The following is a 26,722-nucleotide window of genomic DNA, read 5'->3' as shown; positions in this document are numbered from 1 at the left end:
AGTGACAAATTCAAGGTTTTCGCGTAGATCCCTTATATATAGTTGCAACATTGATTGGTAGTTCTAAAAAGTGCATCGGGGAAGTAGAGAGACAACAACATTTGAAGATCTGTTAATCGGGAACCCCCAATGTCAGAAGATGTCTAATTTTACAAGATTCTTAATGGAAGCTGCTTTGGGCCCCCTCATGCTTATATGACTAAATGGGAAAAAGATATCAGGACCCCTATAGATTTTGCATCATTTAATATTTGGAGTATAGCTTCGAAACCTTCAGGATGTGTACAATTGAAAGAAAATTGTTACAAATTGATTTGTCGTTGGTATCTCATTGCATGGAGGCTTCATCGTATGAATCCGATAACATCTCTGAGTATGTTGGTTACCCAGGGTTGTCGTTTTTTGGGGGCTAGGGGGAAGCAGGGGTTGTTTAGGATCATAGAGCTTGGCAGGGTGGACGGAGGAACAGAATGAAAGACGAGCTTATTGAAGGCGATGGTGATGGCAGCATCTCTGAGGGGTCAAATTGTTATCAGTGAAGGTCCTTGTTTTCTGATGTTGTATATAAAACAATGTATTTGTTGTTTACAGAAAATCAATACAAATATAATTGCAAAAAAGAAATGGGTTGTAGTACCATCTCTCTGTGTCATCAGTCTGCTATAACGTGCATATAATATTGCAAATCCACTTACAAACACCCTAGTTGGATTGTTCAACAGTTATATTGTAACATACATCTATCGAAACAAGACAAAATACGTTCAGTGACCATTCTTTCTAAATCGAACATGAAAATCGATCACTGGAAGAAGCGATTGCTACTATTTCACTAAATCCTCCAAACCATTCAGAGAGTTGGCCCGTGAATCAGTATGAACATGATTGTGTGCAGGAAGAGACCTTGAAAATGGCAGCCGTGCACTATATAATCCCGTTTAATTAGCATAATATACAGTTTACCATTGAAAATGTGCACACTCACCAACAAGGAACAAACACTTAAATGTTTTCTAGTCCAAGAAACAGAAGTAAAAAAATAAGACAATGTAAGTAAATAGCAGTGCAATTATTAATGGAAAGATAAACTTTGGACAGATGTAGAGAGCTAGCTTGAAAAAACAATTCAGCCAATTCCAGCTGTAACACCTCTCCAGAGCGAGTCCTTTGTGCTTTACATTCAGTTTAAGGATTCCAGGGTCTGCACTGGAGTGCCTATATTGTGGCTGAAACAATATATGACTCAAATTGATACAAAAAGAAGTTGGTACTCCTGGTACGATCCTCAGAAAGAATATATAGTAGTCAAAATTCTGGAGGAATCAAGGCAATCGTACCTTGTTGATGTATCTGCACCAACATAAACATAAGATTTCTGAATGAAAATCTGAATTTCCTGTAAAAAGTGAAGGATAATACAAACAAACCAAGGAATTTAAACAAAATTGTGGAAGGAAGAAAATATTGATAAGGAAATCTCTCCTGAAGAACCATAGCCAAAGCTGTGGGGAAACACGTGTTGGGAGATTAACCAATGTCAGAAGGATGATTAATGTATGAAACTAATACATGGAATAAATTGAAACATTTACAATTTTGACTACTATATATTCTTTCTGAGGATCCCACCAGTAGTACCAACTTCTTTTTAGATGTACAGAGCTGTTTGCAAGAAGAAAACTTTGCACATTGACCATGCCAACAGGATTTAAAACTGCTGCAAAAAGAATAAATATCATTTTAGACAAATTCAAAATCCTGGGCCATGATACAAAGCTATATTATTACATTATAAAAAAATATATACATGCTCATGGCTACAATCAAGAATGAAGTAAATCCTACCCTATATCATTGCAGAGGCTGCAATTTTATAACTCCCAGGTGAGACTCAAAGTACAAAAGTAGATTTCTTACACACTGCTTTCACTGACAGAACACCCTCCTGAGCCTCTTCCCGGGTCACTCCCCCTACAAATAACAATGATAGTTTGGTCTTCCCCGAGACATCTGTCCCTCATAACAGGGCTACCTTAATGGGGTAAACTGTATGAAACAAATGAATCCATAAGGCCGGTTTGGTTTGGATACACTTTTCCCCAGGTGTATTCAAAGTTTCATTTACAAGTGGTGCCCATTAAATTCTGAGTTTAATTAAAAGTAAAGTGTTGCCTGTTCTAGAATTTGCATAAATCTCTCAAATGATGCAAACTTTAAGTGCGACAAAGGGAAATCATGCATGAAAGCTCCCCATGAGGTTTTAATGTGTTATATTTTACTGGCCAAAGTCTGAAGTCAGAACAGCATGCATCTCTAGTTTAAATCATGACGGAGTACATGTTCTGCTATGGTGCATTTGTATAGCGACTTATGTACCATTTGTATGATCTCAAAGAGCTGTGGGTTGAACGCACACGGGGACCGTGGTCCGTTTCAGTGGAGAGAGTAGTGTAGCATATAGTGCTTGGGTGCACTTGGTATGCATGCAGCCAGAGTGTTTTATGGGGGTTGGCTGCATTCTTATGATAGGTGTGGTGTGGAGGATCTGAGAGATCAGTGTTATGTGCGCAGCAAGGAGGGTGGTCTTTGAGTCTTCATTCTGGCTGTTGTGGGGCCTGTGTAAGAGATGATGTGTGCCGCTAGGCCGATTTTTCGTGGGGTATATCTGCATTCTAACAGGCTGTTGAGGTGTTCTATGAGCGATGTAGGTATGTGTGCAGCTAGGCCGAATTGCTCGAGGGGTGTATATTGCGTTCTATTGTTTTGTTAATGTGAAGTGGAGAGTGGGCATATTGGTAGGCATGAGTGGGTGTGGTTATCGGTGAGTGGCCCCCCTTCATGGGATGCTTTTGGTGCTCAATGCGGCGGCCGTGCCTGTCCTGGTGATTCATGGTAGTGGATTCAGATAGAGGTAAACTGGCCGACGAGGGTATGTTGTATTATCACAAATGCACAATAAATAAATATCTCGGTCGGGTGGTTCTTTTCCAGACGCTCTGTATTAGGACTCAGAGGGCCCATTTTCCGGGTCCCTGGTGACATTTTAAGCTGGGCTGCTGGGTGCTTCCTGGGCTATCTATTGTATGGTTCTCAAGAGAGTCCAGCTAAGCATAGTTGCTTCTGTGACTCTGGTGCAGGGTTCTAGGTTCCTATTCCTCTCCATGTGCACTCTCCAACTAGGTCCAATAGACCTTATAATGTTATAAAAGGTGGCCTGTGGCTCTTGTTTACACTTTGTATGTTAGGATAAAATGTAAGGGCCAGGTTTTGGCTGCAAATCAAAATAGGAATTACAGAAAACAGATTGTTTTAGGGAATGGCAGATGGACCGCCTACAAATATTATACAGAGATATAACCTAAAGGCAAAGCAAAAGGGATATCCTGAAATAACATGCTAATAATTCATTATGTTCCAAGCTCCTTTATGGGTGTTAATTTAACACATGCCTGAAACAATGGCAAATTAGGGTAGCACAATCGGCGATAAAAGGCTATGCATAGGAAATCAAAGGCATAAGATTCTGTAGGGTATCTGTGCATTGGAAGCTGAACATGTGCAGAACCATTCCTCCCCTGAGACTGGACTAAAGCTCTGGCCAGGGAAAGGAAACATATCTCCTGGTGGCTCTTGGATTTGAATGGAGTGATTGCGGTCTCAGCCCTTCTATGATCACACCCAAGTCCCAAGGTTGTCTGAATCAGTATATGCGGTTCAATGCAACAAACATTTTAAGGTAGGGTCTAAGTGTTATAAAAAAAAATGATTTGAGCGCCAAGAACATTTTGCATCATATACTTCGTGATTTAAGCATACAGCCCTATTACCACAGTCATATCTATTAGATATAAAGAGCTATGTTCATTCTTCAGCTCCCACAATGCAGTTAGATTTGATGCACAGCAGGCCATAACCCTCACTGGTGCTATTTTCCCCCCTCCCCTTTCTTATAGGGGCATTTTGTCCATCTTGAAATGATCCGAAAATAATTTGTATGTTTATTCTAGTCTTTTGAAATGTGCTTTGCCTATCAAGACAACTGTAACATTTTTATTATGACATAAATATTAACTGGAAGAGATCATTGGAAAAAATTGTACAGTTTTAGAAAGATCCGGTTTACAATGTTAGAACAAATGAATAATTTATCATTTTAATAGCTGCTTTTGTCACACAAAAAAAAAAAAACACCCACCACAAGATATCTTTTTTTTCCTTCTGGCCGCGTAACTTTCAGCAACAGTTGGGGTGGCTCTAGCAAACACGCACAAGTCTCTCTCTCTCAGCTGCATAGAAAGAGACAATGACAACTAATAGGGCAACAAAGGACATTTAGAGAATGAGAACACAGCGAGAGAGTATGCGAGAGGAAGAGAGGGGTGGAACGAGGGAGAGAGAAAGAGAGAGAGAGAGAGAGAGAGAGAGAGAGAGAAAGACAAGAGCACTCTAACTCTAGATCAGCGTATGGTACAATGGATGCAGCAAATACATTTCATATCACCTCTTGTTATGTTACGTAGCATACACAACAACGCTCTTCTTAAAACTGTATGTTTGATATTATCCACGGATGTAATAGTTATTGGTGAGTTCTGCCTTCTTTAAACAGTTAGACCACTGGTCACTGAACAACCTTTTATTTTTGTTACCAGAAAAGCAGCACTTGTGCTCTTTTTTTTTTTATCATCCATCTAATAGGATGTCAAACGTCTGCTGCACTGTTTATGTCTTTAAAGTTATGAACATGTTTACTAAATTATCATGATCAATATCCTGGTTAAACAAGATTAAAGCTTCCTTCCTGAGATAGATGATCTAAAAAATAATACAATTTTCATTTATTCAGATTTCCGCATAAAAAGAACACAGTATATCATGAAAATCTTTTAAGGGCATATCATCCATTATAAATTAATTATTCAATGTTCTTTCCAAAAAAAATAAAAAATTAATTCTTAGTTTGAAGTTAACGGTTGACCCCATCGATCAGTTGCATATAACCCAGCTATATGAGGAATTTTTTGCTTGCGTCTTGTCTTCTAAGAATTCTGGCATCCTCAATAGAAACAAGGTTACTTCTGCAGGTAAAATCTGCAATGGGCTGTATTCTTGTACATGCTCACTGTCAATCTTTTTACTATGTCCTACTTATCAGCCCATATTTCTGTTATCAGAAAACCACATTTCAATCTCATTGTTCTCTTCTAAGGAAGCCATTTTGAGATTAGGCAGCTCAAAAAAGTCTTGGGTGAATTATTTATTGATTTATGCAGATTTTTGCAGCATGCTGCTCATCAACTTGAGGTCACTGTAAAGTGCTTCAAATAGTGTGTAAAATTATGCATAGAAGGGATTTAGTGAAGTCCAACAGATGAAAGGAATGTGGCCCTCTTACCATTATGAGGGGTCAGATATGTGAGACAGACACTTGAGTACAAGTTTGTCACAAGTTTCGATTTTATTAAATAACAAGGGGTGAGACAAACACCTACCTTTCACTAGCCTAACAAAGGTTTCTATACCTGACAAACGAAGGCTAAAAGAAATCGACCTAATATCCAAAATATATGTCCCTCACACTAATACACACAATACAATCATACAGGAATAATTGGTCAACTTAACTTCACAAAATAACAAGTTCAAACACAAAACCTATAACCTGGAATCCTTGTGACCAGGGTTGGATCCCCGTCCCCGGATCAATTCAGGATGTTTCCAACTAAAGTATCAATTCAGGATGCTTACAACTAAAGTTCAGTTTCAGAACAGTTCTTTTCACAATCCAAATTCCACTACAGGTAGAGAGTAAAGTTATTTTCATTCAATATATCCTTCACTTGGCAAAGTGATTGCCTCAGTTCAAGAGGTTTTCCACACTTGCAAACAATGGTCACAGTTTCCAGAACCTTCCGCTTGGCGAATCAAAAAGACTTCCTCTTCACACCTCTAGTCAGAAGTCAAGGCAAATGTTCTCTGAAGATAAATCAATTATTATTGTGTCATATTTCTTCTTTAGAAAGAACATCTTAGTCAGCATGGTTATAAAACAGTTAATCAAACACGGTATTGGAATTTGCAATTCTTTTCCAACACCACTGTTCATCCAACACATTAATGGAGAAGTGCTACTTCTTTTTCATCACAACCTTATACCACTTTCAAAGTACTTCTAGTAATCTTCTTCCTGGTCAACTCGCCTGGCAGGACTAACTACTAATTGTCCCTTTCCTGGCTTACTCCCCTGCCAGGACAAAAACTCCTACTACTACAACTTGTACTCTGTGGTAAGGCTTGTTTACATAATTGCCATACTGTTTTCTCCAACATACTACACAAAAGAACAATTGTTCTCAACCTGGCTTGTTTCCCACAAGCAATGCAAGTTACAATTGTCTCCCCCGTGTTACTTGGTACAAGGAGGGCTTTTCTCGAGCTGTATATCACTTTCCTTTATACAACCTTTTGGCTGAGGGTAATGAGATTTACTATTTCCTCCCGCGAATTATCTTGCTATGGGAGTGCTCAATTAAACTTGCTGTCACTCTTTGCCTTTGGCAATGTAAGTTACAACATCCCCATTTCAGATATCTCCCTTTGGGAAAGTTGTCTCCCATTTGTTGTGTTACTGCCCCTCTTTGGCAATGCTGGTTATAGTAATTCAATATAAGATATTCCCCAATTTGGTTTTAGCAATGCAGGTTACAATATTCTCCTGCTCAACATCTCATAGCAGCAGAGTTGCGCTTAGTGCGCTTACACTTAAATGTCCGGTATTCAAAAATGCTCAGCGGTCTCTCTCTCTCCGAGTGCCCTGGGGTCACCTGCTTCAGGCCAGCTAACCATTTTTTCCAGGCGTCTCCTGACACACTGGCTCCTCTTCTTTCTTCGTCGGGACTCCTACAGTGTTTGACAGCTCCTGCCAGCTTTCCACTGTCTGCCAGCCCATCAATGGAACTTGCGCAACCCTCTATGCTTGCCGGTGAAAGGCCGACACCGGAGCAGGTTTCCGAATGCAGGGATTTTCCCTCTCCCTTGGGGTTGCTGGAATCAATAACACTTCCCGCTGCACATCCTCTGCATACACAAGGGATCATGTTCTTCTCCACAAACTTCACACAGCGGTGACTCCATTCCCTGCTTCTTCCTGCTGCTTCTGCCACTTCAGCTATCTCTCTGTGGCTATCTGAAAGGCTACAATGTTTTAAGGTTCCGCTCAAGTGTGGGTCATTATAACAACTAGATCACACATTACACTTTTGAAACTCTGGATCCCTCTTCCTCGTAGCAGTACTAAGAGCATTATGGGATATGGAAAGTATATCATGTTATGCTAAACAGCAGATCTAAAAGGCAACAGCTACCAACAAAACGTTTTGCAAGCAGTTAGCGAAAGTTGCTGAGCAGTACCTCATAACATAATAACTTGGTAAATAGCTATATTGAAAGTGTGATGTCATCAAGACATCAACCTGCCATCCACTCTTAGTCTCTTCAACTTAGGTAGTAGCAGCAAGCACCCAAATGGCAAAGCAAAGCATGGACTTAATGATGAAATGTGATTCGTTGAAACACTGGACCAACGCTTTGAATGGCATAGTGAACAATAGTGAACAATATTAGTGACGTCAGTGTCACTCTGCGATGGAGACCACATCTGGAGTGACATGATACCCCACTTAAGCTGTAAAATACGACATGCTGCCACATGTTGCAAGTGCTGCAAATACTACTCTAGGAGTGTAGCTATTTTCAGTGAATTACTACTGGGAAATTACCAGAGCCAGAGCGGCCTGCACTTTATATCAAAAGGTTAAATAAGAGAAACCTCTCTTTAGGACTCGAAGGATACATCTCGGGTGTCCATGACAATTCTTTGTCCACTGAATTATTTACCCTGTGCACTGGAAGTGGTCAGCGACTTGCCTCACTAGGTCAGATATCAGAGGCCCAAAAGACTTATGATATTCACCTGAAATTTATTTCAGCCATAGACACATGAACATCTGCAAGACCATTCGTGTTTTAGCATTTCACTCATCTATGAAAAGGCAGTGAATTCACATCTCATCAGCATAACACTAATGATATCATGGTGGATTCCTGGCACTTCTACACACTGCAAGAATAGTGGTTATTATTGACCGATTTAATGGCACTCAGTTTATAGACCCCCCAGAAGTCTGCTCTGCAAGGATTTTATGAATTTCCTGATGTCAGAGACGGGCACTTAACCTATAAGTTATCAAACTGATAACATGCTAAAACCTCTATCAGCTTCATCAAATGGCATTAGGTAGGTATTAAATAGTACTGGTGACAGGGCAGAATTCTGTGGGGCGCGACATGTATGTATTGTTCCTGGACACTGATCTAAGGAAAGGGAGCAAGACTACATGTTCCCTAAAAAGGTATTGTGGCCCTATAAAGGCTTTGCCCAGTTTAAAGATTTGATACAGGTCTGATACGACTGGACTGACAAAATATCTACTTTGTAAGTTGCAGTCAGATCAAAGAGGATCGGAGTTCTGACACTTCTTATTCCTTATGTCAGCCTGAGATCTAAGGTCGCCCAGCATAGACCACTCACTTGGTGCATTGAATGGCTGATACCCCAGCTAATGAGCATGTAAGGTTTTGTACTCTTTGGATACATTTTTCAGCTCTACTACCATGATGTGGTCTAATAGTATAGCTTTATATGGCAAGTTGGAGATTGTTCTGTAATCTGACAGGCGAGTTGGGGCAGTTCGGGGCTTGTTCAAAGTGGAACTACAGTAGCAAGTTTAACTGCCTCTGGATCCAAGGCCGTAAATAAGCACACATTGATGATACTACAAATCTGCAGGCGCTGACAGACTTTGATGAAATACAATTATGAATTGTTTTTTATAAGATTGGGATAATGAAGACCACTATACTGGACCAATTTCCATTAACACTTGTTGAGTCTAGCTTCAATATAGACAGATTATTTTTTAGATTGTATTTTGGTAACTTTTGCAGTGAATCACAAAGAAACTGCAAAGGAGGGATCACTGATTTACAGCATCAAGGATTCTTAGGCTCGCCAAGGATTCTGAAGAACCTCCTATGGGTTCTTCTGGGGATGTTAATTCTGAAAGGAAGACATTTTAGCATTGACTCAAGATGATTATGGGTGGGCACGTCTTTATCCTGTAGATTATGTTGAAGTGGTTAAAGTAATCAGCGCATGCCTTGAAGCCTTGACACAAGGTTAAAAAGAACTAGACAAAAATTCTAGTTCAAGGTATGCTCTTGTCTTGCTCTAAAAAAGAGCTGCTATTGTTTATCCATTTGTTAATGCTCACATTTCATATATTAGAATAGAAACATTTTGAGTATATTTTCAGTCTTTAATTGCTTGAAGGCAAAAGTGCATCAAAGATAATCAGTGCCACCATTTGGGTTGCCAATGCATTTCGGGCCAAGTCCATCTTCAGGGCTGTGCGATTTAACAGTAAATGATAATATTTCCATTCTTCCAATTTTCAAAAACCTATTCCCAGGTGAGTGTAATAACAGAAAGCAAAAACATTATATACATGTCATAAGGCCAATGGTATTGTCATCATATAAAAACATCCAAAACATCAAATTAGCTAAGTAAATGTTTGCATTCCATGTCCAATCCAGACAGTGGGTCAAAAGACATAGAAAATAAGGGCAACAAAATGAGTAGGTATGCATTAGCAGCCATTTCCGGCTTAAATGTCCAAGGAATGAATGCCTGAGGCACTGTCTGGTTTCAACAATTGTTACTCGATTGGTCGGCCATCTGGCCGATGTATGCACAGTTATCTGTAAGAGTCGAGAGTAAAATGCAATTTTAGAATGTTAGTCGTATATTGCCTATGTCATTGAGATGAATATTTGCAAATGAAAGAGCATACCTGCAGGCGAGCAAGTACACAAAAACAAACAAACATGCAAGTACTGAAATCAACCTCATATGCTAAAGATGATCAAGGTCCAGCCTCGTCGCGGAAGGTGACACCCTTGGGTGGCACCTTCGGTCCCAGATGATGTCCGGGACATGCAGCAAGGCTGGAAGAAATCAACTATCACTGTTATATTTGATATACATTACTGTTTGTGCCTCCAGTGTGCTTCCTATTGTGTATTTGACTACATGTTCCGAGAATTCGTACTATTTGCAGTTTGAAACTTCGCTTTGTGTCACCTAAATCAGCCTTGCTGCATATCCCGGACGTCGTCTGGGACCCAAGGTGCCACCCAAGGGTGTCACCTTCTGCGACGAGGCTGGACCTTGATCATCTTTGGCATATGAGGTTGATTTCAGTACTTGCCTGTTTATGTTTGTATTTGTGTACTTGCTCATATGATATGCATTTATTGATCCAGTTGGTTACATATTTGTGTTCTCATGGAGTTTAGAAATATCCCTTTTGCTGCCTTTACTTGCACTTCAAACATGGAGTATTTCTTCCATTTTTATTACTTTTGTTCTTTCCTAATTTTTGTTATCACAATTGTGGGCATAGATAGGGCATAGCTCATAAATATTTAATGTCTTCTTTTCTGCAGGCTAGAACCTGCTACATAACTTATTTCGTGACCACTCGCAGATGCGAAGCGGTCACGTGTGCTACAAAAGAACCGGTGTCTTAGCAACGGCTTAACGCGGCAGTCTGAGTTACTGCAGTGAAGCAACACACAGGAGGATTTGCACACTCTGTGTTCTTAAAGGTATTTGATTCATGCTCAACACACCGCTCCTATCTCATTACACACACTCGTATGCCAGTAAAGAATGAGGCATCTGATTTGATCCTCTTTTTTTTACTACTAGATTCGATTTGCTACGTGTGCTACTAAAGTACCGTTGTCTCGGCAATGGCAAAACACGGCAGTCCGAGTTACTGCAGTGAAGCCACACACAGGAGGATCTGCACGCTCCACGTGCTTAAAGGTATATTTCATCGCTTTTACCTTATTAAATACAAGCGTATACCAGTAATGATGAGGCATCTGATCTGGTCCTCTTTTTTTGATTACTAGATTCGATTTGTTACGAACATAATTGGATTTTATATTTACCCCTGCTATCTACGACATTGCTGTTGGCCCATCTCTCTGTGGGCACATACGCTTTGTTCTACACCATTTGCCACACCAATAAGGTAAAACTAAACTTCATTGCCTTTTGTTGTTATTGATTTGCATTTCATATCACTTATAGGGTATTCTTATTTTGTCGTTTCTATCCACCAACCATTGAAAACACTGCTGATCGGTATGTTACATTTTCTTTTCATTTTTACAACAAATGTGCTTATTATGATGTTAATGTGTTTGTACATGCCCACTCTGATTACTAGACTTGCCCTGAAGAAGGAAATTATTTCCGAAATGCATTGGCATATTTCAGTCTGAATTATGTATGGATTGTGGCAATTGCTCCCTCACTAAGAATTCATTAGTGACATTTTTTGTTTTGAATTTCTTTTGGATAAATAATCATTTTGGATACTCAACCATGAAACAGACTCATCTATTTTTTTGATTAAGCATTATACATTTTGGATACCTGTTCATATTGCTTTGAACTTTGAACAACTACGTACCCAGATTGGGCCCCAAAGAGAGCGGCTGTGTGACCTAGTATTGCTACTTGGTCTTTAGCTTCTGTTGTATTTTTTGAGTCAGGGTGTCTCCAGACTTATCACAGCCAGCTCCTTCAGAACTACTATTCTGAACATTTAACTCTTCTTCTTTTTACACTGACTTTAATATTTAGAGTAATTTTTGAATTTTGTGGTGCCCACTCATCTCTCCGTTTGCCAGGATTGCTAAGTATACCCTTATTTCAATATGATCATAGTTCGATATAGTAGACAGTGGTCTGTCTGTTGTCAGGATCTAACCTTGCTCTTGGGTGTGAATGAGCGCCGACTGGATGGAAGGTCTTGTTTGCGGTATGGCGTTTACGGATCACTGTTGCTAGGCAACGTGACTCCTCGCATACAGGAACGTGACAGCGTCACGTACGCCTCACATCCCGCTGACCCAGTAACCATGGGCAACGGGTTGGCAGTCATAACGTTTCCTTGCTATTCATTCTTACAGATGAGATCTGTTACATATGATAAACATTCAATGTATGCAGCCAAAACAGTCTTACAAGTGTACACACCTGCGATTGTTTCCGGACCCAGCTTAACAACGGAAGCACATGTCGAACAACTTTCAAAATTGGCGAATATTCAACTCCACCTAATGAAAAAAAATCAAATTCATACGGATTGATGAGGTTGGAATAGCGCAAGCTTTTTTATTTTTATTAACATAAAATGATGTGGGTAATTCGGTTTCTGAAAAGGAAATCTGCCAATCCGACATCCCTTCCTTAAATGCACCATAACAAAATTATAGTGCCTCGTTGGGGCATGGTGACTGCTAAGATCACATAATTATACACACAATTATACAGCTACAGAAATCTGATGTCACACTAGTGTCAGCTCTGGGAGCAGGGCTCAGCTATGACAGGACTGTGTTTCTTGTTGTTTGGCATGACCGTCTCTACAGCTACTATGTGAGATCATGGACAGTATGCTACCTCTGTTGATTGCCTTGTAGGAAAACCACACATTACTTCAGGGTGCAGGAACTTACCCCAGGAAGCGGTGCTTCAGAGGCAGCACCAGTGACACAGAAAAGCCACTTTCACACCAAGGTGCTGAGCACTGGAGTCCTCTTGACGTCAGCAAGTATGAGAAAGGGCAGAATAGCTAGAGAGGAGGAGTGGGCTGTGTGAATGTTCTCATCATCTTGGTTGTCTGTCTCACCCTTTTTCAGCTGGCAAGGTACTCTGGGTTTGATTTCAAAAAGGCAAAGGGCACTTGTTACAACCACCTGGATTTTCATTTAAAACAGGCCTGCTTTGGAGCTATCCCCTGTGGCACTTTATATTTAAAAGGAGCCCCACCTGACAATTCTTTGATTCACCTGTTGACTTCTACAACAACAAGAAGAAATCATCAGGACCTCTATTAAAAACAGTGTATCCTTAAGTCGATTGCCATACAGGTGAAGACTGAAGGTATCCAAAGCAGAGTAGATCTCTGGTCCCTAACCATTCACAGGGAACAGTTGGGGTACATTTTTGCTGGCCAATACTTCTCTACCGGCTGCACTGGAACCAGACTGTCACAACTGCAGAGGAATGATCCTCTGCAGTTGTCAGCCAAGCTCCCTGAACTGGAGTGCAGAACAAAGTGCTCATCTTGTCCCATAGGCCCTGGATTTGGACTCCCAACAACCAGAACCAGCTGGAATCCTGTTCCACCACTTTGAACTGGATCAACTGCACTGGACACCTTCGAGCTGCCACAGGGCCCGCTGCTTTTGGCAATCTACGCAAACATCAACTCACTTGCTGGCTCTCGAGCCATTCACACACTGCTGGATCCATTGCTGCGGATTATCTCGAGTAACTCAACCAGAGTTTCAGCCTTCATGGGATCAACCGATTTGCTCACGGACCCACTCTGCTGAAAGACCTTGAACTTGTTGCAAATGCTGACTCTACCCAGTGGAAGCCATTGTCTTGCTGCTGATTCCACCGCTGTTTGGAACTTTGGAAAACATTGTCCCACAGCCAACTTGACCCATCAGGAGTTTGCACCATCAAACCAACTCGACACTGACCATCAGTGGGATGCCATCAAATCTAACTACTGCAATCACCTCACACCCATCCAAAAAGAGTACACCCTGCCCTCAGCCCACATGACCACAAAAGACAAAGGAGGCATAGCTGTCGGGGAGTATCTGTTCCACAGTTATGATTAGCATCACTACTGGTTTAGTATTAGTGTGAGGCTGAGTAAGGAGTATAGCCAATAGCCATCCCTTTACTCCTGCAACGAAGTCGTCATTTTGTCGCACATACTTGCCACATATTTGCCACCTAATGATCACTCCTCGAGCAGAAGCCTTACACCCACATCTGTTCATGTTATAGCTAACAAGGGAATGCCCCACCACCATCACCCCAATACTGTAAGAGATTCACTTGCCTTCCTTGAAAGCCATGATACATTTCAAAATCGCAAACCCCACCTTGACATCTCATAATAAGCCATACAGTAGATGTGTGTGATGTTTACAGAGGCTTGAGCGGGCTCCAAAGCCATTCTTCAGTTAATTTGGAAAACTCTCCGATTCTAGAGCCGACTCTGTGTGTTTCTTCGTTTGTTAGCCTTCCTGTTCCCATTTACCTCCCTTCTTGAATACCTCCAGTGTATTTATTGCTTTTCATAAAAACCTGCTTCAAATCCTCATCCATGTCTCTGTGTCATGGCCACTGGTCAAGGGCCATTAACTTTATGCCCTGCAGGATCTCAAAGGACCCAATCCTGGCGCCTTTAGGGCCAAGCTCATTTAAAAGTGTGCTCTGCACACAGTATGCTTAAGGCACGTGCACCCAGGCCGGGCGTGGCCATACAGAAGCATTGGAAGCACGTGCAGAAGACCGGGTGAGAGGCAAGGTGGGGCCACAAGTCGGGGCCTAAAGGGAGTCGCTGGGGCCAGGCTATATAAGCCAGCCCCACCCCGACGCTGGCGCTTTGCGTTAGTCTACAGATCCGTACCTGTTTCCAGTTCAGCACGAGCATCTTCAGTCTCCAGAACTCATCCTGCATCTTACCTGAGACAAACCATGCCATTGCTCGGAGCTCTGCTACCTGACTCCGACTCTGCAGCTACCACGCGCATCTTACCCGAGACCAGCCATGCCATCGCTAGAAGCACTGCTACCCACTTCCAACTCTTCAGCTACTACGCGCATCTTACCTATCTCAGCAAATCCAACTCTTGCAGTGCCTTGCATCCTTACCTGTCCCGAACGCCCAACAACACGGGGTCATCTTCCAGGCTCAGCATCCTAGTGGATTCTTCCATCTGGCACCCTACAGGAGTTCAGAGCACCACTTGCCATCAAGCGCCGACTAGCTGAACCTGCAAAGGAGACAGAAAGAACAAGGTTAGCAATTGCATAAACTTTTAACGCTTGGCCGGGCAACTCGCAAACTTAGCGCATCATCCGGAAACCCAACTTGCCTCTTGTAGGTTCTCCAGATTGGCCGCGTTTTGGACTCGCTTCCATCACCGTGTACTCGCGTGCCATCTTCATACCTAAAAGGGGAAGGAAAGGAGATTATAAAGTTACGGAAAATAATCATTGGGGAAAATCACCACAAAGGATACGGACAATAATCATTGTTATAAAATACAAACCTTCAAGGTTTGATTGGTCACAGCCGATCTGGGCCACGACGCACAAGGACCAGTGACACAACTTGGTCCATCAACGCCGCCCCTGCTGAGAGAAAGCAGGAAGGCAAGCTCATCCTTACAATACAACAGGTGAGGTCGTATGGGAAAATGCATGCTCATCCCATTTTGGCACAAAGGGTTCGAGGGGGATCGCTATTCTGCCACAGCATTCTCTTTGCCTCTTACCTTCTCCCATGGGTACAACGAGCAACTCGAGCAGTCTACACTACCGCAGTTGAGGGAATAGCCCAAACCAGAGGAGTCCAGTCCAGGGAGGGCTCCAACCGTGCCCCAACGCCCCCGCAAAGACCAGGTGAGCGTAACAGAACGCAAAGCCTCTCCGAATCTCTGCCTGGGCATTATGAACACCTCAGAGACTGACCAGTTGGCCCAATTGCTGGGGGAACTACTGGCTGAAGTGCATGCCTCCAGACAAGAGACAAATGCTCTAAGAAGAGATCTAATTGTCGCTCGAGAATGAACTGACGAACTGGCAAGACAGGTGCTTCAAACTCATGCAGGGCAAGTCCCTTTACCTGGAATTGCACCAATCCCTTTGCCACAGCCATCACCACTAGTTCCGGTGGTACTCCCAGGGGCCTTCCCTAACGATAGTGCAAAAGTTGCTTTCGTACTTTCATATTGGGAGGCAGCACAGCAGACTGGTCCATACCATTAGTTAACCAGGATGATCCTGTACTTCAAAATTTTGGAGAATTTCAACGGGAATTGGAAAAGTTGTTTGCGAGGCACACCCAAGGACAAGCCCTAGATAACGAACTGTTGTCCCTAAGACAGGGAAGCCATGATCTGCTAACATATATAACCACCTTTAATCGCCTCATTGCACAAACCAACTGGCCCAAAGAAAAGAGAACCACATTATTCTATCGAGGACTACGTGGGGAATTAATGCACATACTAGCCCAAGTGGTCAATTTTCCAAGTGTTGTGCAGAATATATTAATCTGACGGTACAACTGGATCATAGGTTACAAGACCGAAAAATGGACCGCACAAGAACTGAAGGGAGGTCGGTTTATATGCGACCCAGGGACAATCAAGAACCATGAAACAACCGAACCCATGCAGATTGGGGGATTATGGGCCCCTATAACCAAGGCAGAGAGAGAAAAAAGGAGGCAACAGCAACTTTGTTTATATTGCAGCAAGGCAGGACATTTTCTTCGGGATTGCCCAACAAAACCACCCAAGAAAATAGTAGGTGCAACAGATAACAGCAATGATGAAAAAGACCAGATCCCAGAAAACTCCAGCGCCGGACAAGTGTAGGGGTCCACTTGTCGAGCGAAATTAAGAAAGTAGTTCAGACCTCACACCTAGTCATTCTGGTACTCCTAGTCCACTTCCAGCAACCATCAAGGGTATACGCTTTGGACGCGTATATTGACAGTGGAGCTGTGGGTAACTAGATCGATCAGGATTTAGCCACACAAATAGGCCTCCCTCTTCAGGAGAAACTACAAGCGGAAAACGTTACCGCAGTGGTTGGCACTCAATTGTCACATGGGCCAGTAACGCAACACACCGATAAGGTTATGCTGATGAGTCAGAACGGTCATCAGGAAGACATCTCCTTTGATCTTATTTGGGCACCCCAGTTCCAGATGATCCTAGGAATGCCGTGGCTGGAGACTCATAATCCCAGGATAGACTGGAAAACGAGAGTGCTGACCTTTCTGCAAGAATGCGCCAAAACCTGTTACCATAAGGACCTGCAAACCACAAAATCAAGGCAAAAACGCTCCTGGGTTTTGCCGGTCCCTTACCCCCGAAGTATCTGGACTATCAAGACATGTTCCAAAAAGAACAAGCAAACAACCTGCCTCCACATACACCTTATGACTGCCAAATCGACCTGGTACCCAGGGCTCAAATCTCGTGCAATAGAATATACGCTTTAACGGAGCAAGAAAATCAACATCTAAGAACCTACCTAGATCAGTACTTAGCTAACGGATTCATCCACCCATCTAAGTCCCCTGCTTCCTCAGCTCTCTTCTTCGTACCCAAGAAGGAAGGCAAATTCAGAACATGCATTGATTACAGGGCATTAAATTAAATCACTGTTAAGAACAGATACCCTCTGCCACTCATCCCCAAATTACTCTATCAGATGAAGAGTGCTCGAATCTAGACGAAACTAGACCTTCGGGGGCCTATCAACTTGTACGTGTTAAAAGAGGAGACGAGTGGAAAACAGCATTCCGAACCAAATACAGACCTTGAGTATCAGGTGATGCCCTTTAGGTTATGCAATGCACCGGCGGCATTCCACTTCTTTATGAAGGATGTACTCCACGAACTGTTGGATGTCTGCATCCTAGTTTACATCGACGATATCCTGATCTAGTCACAGTCCAAGGAAGATCATGTTGGCCATGTAAGAGCGGTATTGGAAAAGCTTTATCAGCACAGACTGTTTGCCAAATTAGAAAAATGCTCCTTCCACGTTATGGAGGTCACATTTTTGGGCTTCATGCTTACTCCGCAAGGAGTTCATATGGACACACGCAAAGTGGAGGCTATCCTTCAGTGGCCATTCCCGACTTCTATCAAAGGGGTGCAGAATGTACTCGGGTTTGCTAATTTCTACAGACTATTTATTCCAAGATTTTCACAGATCGTCCATCCAATCACATCTCTTCTAAAAAAGAATACAAAATTATTTTGGCCCTCCGAGGCAGAGAACGCCTTTCAGGAATCAAAGCAAGCTTTCACTTCAGCACCTATACTTCGACATCCTCGGCCTGACCTACCATATGTGGTAGAAACGGACGCTTCCAGTATTACCATGGGAGCTGTGTTATCGCAAGAGGACCCGGAGACGTGGCAACTTCATCCCATAGCATTCTGGTCCCGTAAGTTTTCTGCACCTGAAAAGAATTACGCAATCACCAACAAGGAGCTCCTGGCAATCAAAGGAGCCTTCAAAACCTGGAGACACTACCTCTTAGGGGCAAGACACATGGTCACTGTTATCACAGATCACCGTAACCTGCAATATTTAAAAACAGCCAAGGCTCAATATTCACGTCAACTTCGTTGGGCTTTATTCTTCGCCGAGCACAATTTCGTAATAGCCTAGAGACCTGGAGTGCGTAACGGAAAGGCAGATGCCCCATCACATATGGGAGAGGACAAAGACGCCTTTAATCCATCTGAACCGGTAGTTATTATTCCCGAAGAACGGATTCAACATCAGATTGTGGCAACTACCTGCTGCAAAGACTTGAAGACTGATCTCCAAGTACAGATGGACCAGACAGCCCAAAAGGAATGGTTGAGTAATGGGGACCAGTACTCCATCAAAGACAACCTACCATACTTTCAAGGAAAAGTATATATTCAAGACAAGGAAGTACAAACCAAGATAATAGTGAACTATCATGAGTCGTTGGTGGAAGGACATCCTGGAATTGCAAAGACTAGAGCCAAGATCCATAAAAACTATTGGTGGCCCACCTAGAGAAAGGGTGTTGGCCAGTTCGTTACAACTTGCGGTGTCTGTGCACAAAACAAATCCCAGAAATCAAGTCCTGCAGTGTTGTTGAGGCCATTAAGAGTACCACCAACGCCATACATTATCTATGGACTTCGTTACCGATCTGCCACCCTATGATGGGTTTAATACAATACTGGTCGTGGTAGAACTATTTTCCAAAATGGCTCATTTTATTCCACTCAAGGGGCTTCCCACTGCTGCTACTCCGGCCACAGTATTCCTGGAACAAATTGTAAAGTTACACGGTTTCCCATCCGTACATCCGTATTAGTTTCTGACCGGGGAACTCAATTTGTTTCAGCCACTTGCACCTAGGCCGGGCGTGGCCGTATAGAAGCATTGGAAGCACATGCAGAAGACAGGGGGAGTGGCAAGGTGGGGCCACAAGGCGAGCCTAAAGGGAGTGGCTGGGCCCAGGCTATATAAGCCAGCCCCACCCGCATGCTGGCGCTTCGCATTAGTCTGCTGGAGCAGCGTAACGCTTAAAGCCGCCTACAGATCTTTACCTGTTTCCAGTTCAGCTCGAGCATCTTCAGTCTCCGGAACACATCCTGCATCTTCCCTTGACCAACAATGCCATCGCTCGAAGCTCTGCTACCCACTTCCAACTCAGCAGCTACCACGCGAATCTTACCTATCTCAGCGAATTCAACTCTTGCAACGCCTTGCATCCTTACCTGTCCCGAATACCCAACAACAGAGGGTCATCTTCCAGCTCAGCAACCTTGCAGATTCTTCCATTTGGCAGCCTACAGGAGTTCAGAGCACCGCTCGTCATCAAACACCGACTAGCTGAACAGCCTACAGGAGTTCAGAGCACTGCTCGTCATCAAGCACCGACTAGCTGAACCTGCAAAAGAGACAGAAAGCACAAGGTTAGCAATTACATAAACTTAACGCTTGGCTGCGCAACTCACAAACTTAGCGCATCATCCGGAAACCCAACTTACCTCTTGTAGGTTCTCAGGATTGGCCGCATTTTGGACTTGCTTCCATCACCGCGTACTCGTGGGCCTTCTTCATACCTAAAGGTGAAGGAAAGGACATTATAAAGTTACAGACAATAATCATTGGGGAAAATCACCACAAAGGATACAGACAATAATCATTGTTATAAAACACAAACCTTCAAGGCTGGATTGGTTGCAGCCAGTCTGGGCCACCACGCATAAGTGCCAGTGACGCAACTTGGTCCATCAACGGGGCCCCTGCTGAGAGAAAGCAGGATGGAGAGCTCATCCTTACAATACAACAGGTGAGGTTTTATGGGAAAACGCATGCTCATCCCATTTTGGCACGAAGGGTTCAAGGGGGATCGCTATTCCGCCGCAGAATTCTCCTTGCCTCTTACCTACTCCCAGGGGTATAACCAGAAACCCGAGCAGTCTACACTACCGCAGTCGAGGGAAGAGCCCGAACCAGAGGAGTCCAGTCCAGTGAGTGCTCCAACCGTGCCCCAGCGCCCCCGCAGAGACCAGGCGAGCGTAACACTTTATTGCGTATCTGCAAATGTGACTGAATGCCCTATTTGGGGGTGGAGGAGCAAGAGCATTTTTGATGATGAATTAATGCCGGATGGTCGGTCGCGGAAAGTGAAGTCTGCTAATCAGACCCCCCCCCCTTTTATAATGCTCCATTCTAAAAAGCAATTACTGCCAGCAGCTGTTTGGACCAACAGCCCAGCAGACAGGATCCACCTTTAACAGTGGGCAATCCTGCATTTAAATTAAATTCCACAATTGTGGGTGCCATGATCTGGTGGCATATAACAAACCTAAATAGAGGACATGTCTGGCTGACAGAGTGGTCCCTGGGACTCCACATTAAACTGACCAAAAACATGTTGATGTAATTGTATTAATAGCTGGGTTACTTGTGACCTTCGTGGCCAGTGGCTCCTGTGTATTTGCTAACTGGCATTCGTTCAACTTCCTGCAAACAATATACTGTGGGTATAACATCACCAGCCAAATTATTATGAACACTGCAGACAGGTTTGGACACATTAAAGAATGCTAGAAGTGAAGCAATCTGCTGTGGACCTTTTCCTATATAAAGTGGTGGAGGAGTGGTGGCCTGCCCCTTATTGGATTGATCTTTGGACACTTGAAGGATTCATCTGGATCCTGGAGTTCATTCTGCTCCAAGGTCGTCTGCCAAAGACGTGAAGACCAAGGTTTCCAAGAAAGGTTCACCATAACCATTCCAAGGGAATGTTTGGGGTGATCTGCTGGCTCAAAAAGGCCTACTGCAGCTGGGGCCACTGGTACCAAGAAACCCGATTACTAGTAGTGACAAATCCCTGCAAGTGCCTTCTATAATCCTTCCTCATTGGGAAGTACAGAAGAAGGGAAATACATTGCCTCTGGTACATAGATGGGATCGGCACAGCATACAGACATCAAGAAACAGCTCTGGATCTTGTTTTCCAGCTTTCATAAATCTTCAATTCAAGGTCTCAAGGTGTTTTTCTAACCACTGGCAGCATCTGGAGCTGCCTTTGACACTTGTTATTTTTCAATCCACATTTGAGTCCATTACTCAACCCATCGCCTGCCTGCACTCCAGCTGTCTTCGAGCCAATCACCACTATAGAACTGCATCATGTTGTTGCACCTCTTAGAGCTAACTTGACTGATTTGAGACCCTGAGTCGACCCATCAACCTGCATGTTTTTCCCCGCAATAACTGCCACACAGCCACTCTGCCTGGTTGGACAGTCTTGAGCCGATTCACTATCTCAACGCCAGCTATCACTGGGAATCACCAACTCGAAACAGCTTAAATACTAGAAGCATTGCTTGATGTTGTGGTCCCTGCAAGACAAGCATTCAAAAGGTTTGTGAAGTGGTTCTGTCCCCCTGGACCACACTGGAAGAACCTATTCACTTGTAAGGCTACACTCTCTACTTTGTGCGAAAACTTCTTCAGTGAACTGACATTGCTTCTGAAATAATTGCTTGCGTACCCCATCTTCAAACCCACAGTGCCTCTTTTATTCATAGAGCTGCACTCCCTGAGTTTTCCTTTATAGGGTTGGGTTATAGTTTTTGGGTTAGTGTGTTTGTATTGTTAGTTTAGTGGAAGTAACCTATTTTTTACAGGACCTTGGTTGGTCATGCTTTTCCTTTGGTATCACACTAATATTGTTGTCTGCTTTGCTTCTGTACTAGCTCACAATCCTCATGAAGGCTATAGCCTGACCTCGGCCTGCGCTACGCTAAGAGGTGAAGGAGGTCCACCTGTTGGGATGTGCCCGTTTCATCTTTATAATTGGGATCACTGCTGCTTTAGTAGCAGTGTGGGGCTGTGTAGGACTTTTATCCATGACTCATCCCTGTACTTATGGAGAGAAGTAGTCATTTTGTTACAGTAAAGCGCTTTAATACCCTTGGGCCTCTTGCGCTATACTAATTAAATATATCCAATCACACTGTTACGGCCAGTGCCTCAGTATTTATCCTCAAATGCATCTGGTGCGCCCATGCTTTAAGGAATTCTGCGCCCCATTTTGACTGGTGAGTCCCAGCCTCTGGACCGCTCTTCTATTGAAGTCACATCAAGTTAGCAATCATATGATTCCGTCCTGCAAAAGAAGCCAACTTAGAAGCCATGGAAAGGCAGAACAAATGCGTACGTAGGAGTTCAATCAAACATTTTATGTATTTATTTTGCCATCAAAAGGAAATCTTTACTTTTATGCCAGGACCTAGGGCAGTGTAGGAAAACATTCAGACTTTGCACAATCCTTAAGTACCGTCATACACATCAAGCTGAACAAAAAGTTTCTAATGTGCAAGTGCACCGCTATTGTTTTTATGATTTTGGAGTTTTACACCAAGCCATATTTGGTTGCAACGAGAGCAGGGAAATAAGGTTCGAGAGGGTTTATCATGCATTATGTCCAAGACAAGGAATGAAACAAGCAGTGATGGATGCTGGCCACAGCAGGCAGCTGTCACTTTAGCTGCTACAGTTTAAATTGAATTCTGTCCACATTCATTTGGATTGTTCCATTAGCTGGACTGCTTGTATGTTTCTTTTTCCATTTTGCATGAACTATAGCTGAATGCAATTGTGTGATTGCAGATGCTACATGTGCACACTGGGTGACAAAGGTTATGAATGGGTTCTGGTGCACCGTGATGCACATGAACACCCCTGGGCCTTTCTGATAACAATGGTGCGAGTATGATAGCAATACTTTCCATACACTGTGAGTACCTGGGTCTACCAATGCAATGCAGGGCAAATGGTGGTGCTAACTGGCCATAACGCAAGGGCGCAACAGCTGGAAAATTGTCAGAGTACCAGGGCATGTGATGACAGTTGGCTTTGCTAATGATTGCCATGTGTTACCTTCGCTGCTCCATCTAGATTCTTGGAAGACGCTCCATGAATCTCAGTCAAAACTCCACACATTTTATAGAGATGAAATTCTACTCATTACAGAGTCAGGAGACATAACTGACTAATCGAAGGCTAGGGAAACATTACTGATTTGGATGCAGAATCTATCCACCAGCTCCATTTCCAAGTCTGATTCCCCATTTGGGTGGTGGAAAAGCGACACACGTTAGTCAGTAAAAGGGCTTAAGGCCAGGTAGCTCGTGGGGTTGTGATTGCAGTTTCTAGGGATTACATAGGTCTTTAGTTTTGCTGTTATATTGGTGGAGTTATGATCATGTTCATATATGCTGTTTTTTCCATCTGGGAGTATCTGGGCTCTTTTTGCATTTTGTTGTTGCACAATTCTTTTTGGTATATAGTAAGTAATCTAAATGGTCAAATGAGTAATAATTTATACCTTATGGAATGCTACACATGATTTATACAAAGACACCCCTGTGGCGACAATGGGCATGTCCTTCGGTCCCACTTCCACTGGCATCTAGTAAAGTGCTGTCCAGAAGGTCCCGTCTCCTGTTTTACTATATATGTATATGGTTTTGGATGTGCAACCCTAGAAGGATCGTTTTCCTTTCAATTGATTGTCTCTGCCCAATGTGTTATCCCTGACAAAGACCAACCCCAAGGGTGCACGCAACTATAATCCATCCTGCAGAAAGTAGCTCTGGGCTGAAAGTCTACGTGTAGCCTCTTGCAAAATGCAGGTGGTAAGAACAGGAGGTCTAAAACACAGATGAAGTGGTTCTCATTTTAGAATTGTATGGAGGTAATCAGATATACAGCATAGCTATTTTTGCATACATATATTTGAAGCTGTATTTTTCTTGTGTGAAATAGAAAAAGCAAGTTTCAGGATAACTGACGGTGTTACCCAATTTGATCGGTTTTAATTGATCGAATAGGAGATCTGGCCGAATTTGGGCAGTACCATTTGATCGATTAAAATCGATCAAATTGGTTGATCAATAGCGAACATGGGGAGCGGGTGTTATGGGGGTGTCTCCCGCTCCCCATGTTCGGTATTGATGGCATTGGCGGGTAGCAGGGTGTCCCCCGCTTCCTGAGGATTGGAGGTGGGGGACAAAAAAATAATTAACAAAACAAAAGGGGACCCTGTGCAGTTCAGTGAGTCCTTGCATGCATTGTGCGAGACTCATCGCAGAGCATTGGCGTGGCCTGCTCAGAGAACAGCAGGGCTCAAGTCGAGGGTACACGCGGGTGGACGACGTCCACCCACTATTTTCAGAGGGTGGACGCCGTCCCCCCTGGGTATTTTAGAGGCCTGGCGCATAATTATATAACTTACCTTTCATTTTTTAAATCTGCCATACCCAGGACTCGAACCATGGTCGCAAGGTTAACAGGCTGCAGTCTTCACCATTGCACCAGACATGCAATGCTTGAGAAAGGCAGGCAAACACAGTGTTAAATGCAGACAGGCCAGACCTGGATCTGCGTAATACAAATACTTTAATTTCATTGGCTGTTTACCAGCCAATGAAATTTGTCAATCACTGAGTGTGGGTGGGTGGGTGCAGTGGCTCACGTGAGCCAGCAAGGAGAAACGTGGACCTGTGTGTACGTGTGGCCTTCCGTGCCTGCTGCCCGGTAAGCAAACGCCCATTTTCTTAGTTTATTTTATGCTTCACGTTTTGTTTGTAAAACGTGTTTTTTTTTTAACTGTTTTGTCCCCCCTGCATCGAGGGGACCGAGAGTCAGGTGGGCTACTAGGCCCCGGTCTCCCAGGGAGAGGCCAAGGCCTATGAGCTTCAAGTTCTTCGGGCTCAATTATTTATATTATTATAATAATATAATCGATCCCGCACTGGCGACCATAGCCTGAAGCTTTTAAGTTGAACTTGAAGCTCCAGGTAGAGGCCGGGGCCTAGGAGCTTCAAGTTCAACTTAAAAGCCCCGGGCTACGGTCGCCAGTGCGGGCTCAATTATATTATTATAATAATATAGTAGTCTGAAGCTTTTAAGTTAATATAATTGAGCCCGCACTCTCGACCGTAGCCTGAAGCTTTTAAGTTGAACTTGAAGCTCCTAGGCCCCGGCCTCTACCTGGAGCTTCAAGTTCAACTTAAAAGCCCCGGGCTACGGTCGCCAGTGCGGGCTCAATTATATTATTATAATAATATAGTAGTCTGAAGCTTTTAAGTTAATATAATTGAGCCCGCACTCTCGACCGTAGCCTGAAGCTTTTAAGTTGAACTTGAAGCTCCTAGGCCCCGGCCTATCCCTGGATGCAAGACCCGAGCTACACTGAACACGTGAGGAGACAGAGGTGGGGGAAACATGAGGAGGAGGTAGAGAAGGATGTGGATTGGCAGGGTCAGGAGAGGTGTGCAACAGGGGGAGAGGGGGAGGGGAGGAGGGGGGGTGGCAGCGAGTGTTCAGGCCCACTTTACACTGGCATAGCTAGTGCTCCTATACGTCATTCAATTACGTTTTATTGTTCCTATAATTTTATTTTAAAAAGAAACCGTTCCGGAATGGTTTCGTTTTAAAATAAAAGTGTACGAAGAAGTGAAACTTTCACTTTCAGTGCACTGCACTGAGCGTTCCCCTAAACAGCAGGAGCATGTGTTTTGGGGTTTGTATTCTGCGGGTGAGAGGGGTCGGGTAGGGTGGCAATGGGGTTTGTGAGGATGAGGAGTGGTGTAGGCTGTAGGGAACACAGTTCCACTACTTATTGTCGTACACTTTGACCACTGACTGACTTCCTTTAATTAAAGGTGCTGCATGTCTGTGCAATAGGATTTTCTGGCCCTGGTAAGGACTTTTTCAGAAGATATGTATCACCCACAGTGGAAGAGCAGTGGCTTTATCTATGGGAGTCCAGTCCTTTTTTCTATGGAAAGTCTCTCCTGGGGTTACCTGGCCAACCGCATTTATCTCAGGAAAGAGAGCGCTGTGACATGATGAGAGCAGTGCAGGCCTGTACCCTTGCAGGGAAAGGGTTTCCTAAATACACCAATGCACGTGAGAGGGGAGCACTGAGCATGCAACTGCAAAACAAAGGGGTGCATGGGGGATACCACCACAGGAAAGTAGTGAGAATGGGCTTTGCCACTGCAGGCGAGAGGGGTGCACAAAAAATGACAGGGGGGCAGGGAGGAGGGCCTTATGGAATGCTACACATGATGACATGTCACTGCAAGAATGAGGTACAGCTCTCATCCCATCACGGATTTGTTGGGGGTTGCCTGATGTTGAAATGCCTGTTCAACTTCGCATTAAATACATTGCACAAGTTGAACTTTGTGCATGGTCTCATTGTGAATATGATGCTAACTGTACAAACCTGGTATTTTAAATATCACCGTTTTTTTTAAAAATACCACCGAATTGTGCTTTTCAATTGCATGGGATATTTATGGCACATTGGTTCAAAAGTGCTGCATGGAGAAATATGGATTATGTACTTCATGCAGAGCAATCTATGTACCACGTGTAGTA

At 43.5% G+C, this 26,722-nt stretch overlaps 1 protein-coding gene across 4 annotated transcripts in view; it reads right to left on the bottom strand.

The window, feature by feature from the left end:
* CORIN (corin, serine peptidase) overlaps nucleotides 1-26,722 on the bottom strand; it is a 1,135,185-nt gene that overhangs the window by 909,469 nt on the left and 198,994 nt on the right. Inside the window, exons 3-4 of one of the 4 annotated variants that reach the window (XM_069631714.1) lie at nucleotides 12,179-12,258; nucleotides 4,196-4,286 (exon numbers count right to left, since the gene is read on the bottom strand). The exons of 2 other annotated variants lie outside the window; for them this stretch is intronic. The gene's annotated coding sequence lies outside the window, so the exon portion shown is untranslated. The remainder of the gene's footprint in view (nucleotides 1-4,195; nucleotides 4,287-12,178; nucleotides 12,259-26,722) is intronic. One more of the 4 variants, XM_069631713.1, reaches the window with a different exon arrangement.

The sequence above is a fragment of the Ambystoma mexicanum genome, chromosome 6q, assembly GCF_040938575.1.
Source record: "Ambystoma mexicanum isolate Mex_15411 chromosome 6q, UKY_AmexF1_1, whole genome shotgun sequence".
NCBI classification, from domain to species: domain Eukaryota; kingdom Metazoa; phylum Chordata; class Amphibia; order Caudata; family Ambystomatidae; genus Ambystoma; species Ambystoma mexicanum.
This window is presented reverse-complemented; position numbering and strand designations above follow the sequence as displayed.